General features: G+C 37.9%; 1 pseudogene; it reads right to left on the bottom strand.

Annotated features, from left to right (window-relative positions):
* The window catches only part of LOC118325490, a 12072-nt pseudogene that overhangs the window by 9965 nt on the left and 505 nt on the right, over nucleotides 1-1602 (bottom strand).

The raw sequence follows: 1602 nt of genomic DNA, 5'->3' as shown, positions 1-1602 counted from the left end.
TTTATTAAGCCAGCTGGTGCAGATGTCTCCATATTCTTCCCTTTATGTTCGTCTGTATTTTGTTAAACATGCTCAGTAAGTAATATGTTTGTGTGTCGCTGTTAGAATGAGCAGAGAACCTCCGAGCGAACAAACTGTAGCGGCTCATCAGCTGTTAGCTCGTTGAGCTGCACTAGAACAGGGAAGATAACGTTAGTTTAGTAACTCGGACAGTCACTCTGACCTAAACTATTTTAATTGTCTTTAACCTGGTACATATCTGCTGGGTAGCTAAGTAGCTGTTCACAGTGTGGATCAATACAGCTGTGAACAGAAGAAGACACGGTACTACTGTGTGTGTAAATTCAGCAGCGGAGGTAATTTGTTTGGTAAGATTGTAGCTTTGATTAGCACACAGCAGCTCTGTGATTTCACTGTGTTAACTAATTAGTTCTGAGTCTGTCGGATTATGTTGTAATATGAGGGACATGTGATCGTTAAGCTCGTTAGCTTCAAAAGCTTCAAGCTTCAAAATACCACGGTGAGTTTGGTGATTATTTTCCTTTCTTGCCTTAACGTGCTTAAAACCTGGGGCTGCTTTCATTGTTTTTCCAGAGCCGTACTTCGGCTCCGTGTGTGTGTGTGTGTGTGTGGTGTGGTGCTTCCTGTGTGTAATTGCACGACATTTCAACTTTTTAGTTTCCCTTTAACTTCCTAGAATTTAATGTCAGGATTGACCATGAATTTGCTGACTAAACATGTTGCTCCAATATGATTAAAATCCACAACCTTTCCTTTGGCGCTCAACCAAGGACTAATTTATACTTTTAGCTCCTGAGGAAATTGCAAACACTGTTTTGTGCTGCTAGATGGGCTTTCTCTAAACTTGAGTATGACAAAGAAATAGAATATGAGTATGGTGAAACAAAAAAATTGTTTTTACCTAAAATTATACTATGTGAGCTGTTAAATCTAAATCTAATTATTTTTCTTAACAATTCTATTAGCTTTGCTAGTGCTTTGTTTACAGTACCCTATAGCCACAGTGTTTACTTTGAGCTAATGCAACAAACATGAATTTGACCTGCAAATCCAAAATTGTGGGTGTATTTTCACTCAAAACTAAGAAATATCGATGGTAGAATGAATTAATCAAATTACATAGCAAATCATCTAATATTCCACGAAAATATGTGGCAACTGACATGCTTACAAAACTAAAAAGGATTCCTGTGCTTCCTTTTTTAATGCCACTGATGGTGAGGATTTTAAAAAAGAGAAGAATTTTCAAACTATGCCACAACACTGATGGTATCAAAATGTTTGACGTCAGCACATGTCAAGCAACCACACAGAGAAATATTATCATAGCGGAGGCTGAGTTTGATAATGTAACGCCAATGTAGTTTACACAACGTGTAATCCCAATTTTTACAGCTTAACCATTGTGTAGAGCTATACAGCCCTAATAGATTTTCAGATGTGTTTGCTTATTCACCAGCACATTCATCCCACACAAATGCTGGCAAGCGTCCCTATTTCTTGTTTTTTTTCTGTTCTTCGTTTTTTAATTTCAATGCACCGAATGCAGACCAGGGCATATGACGGAGTATTAGGGCCAAA

Source organism: Morone saxatilis, unplaced genomic scaffold, assembly GCF_004916995.1.
Source record: "Morone saxatilis isolate NCDOM2014 unplaced genomic scaffold, NCSU_SB_2.0 Contig16, whole genome shotgun sequence".
In the NCBI taxonomy this organism is placed as follows: Eukaryota; Metazoa; Chordata; class Actinopteri; family Moronidae; genus Morone; species Morone saxatilis.
The sequence above is the reverse complement of the archived record's forward strand: the minus strand, read 5'-3'. Positions and strand labels throughout refer to the sequence as shown.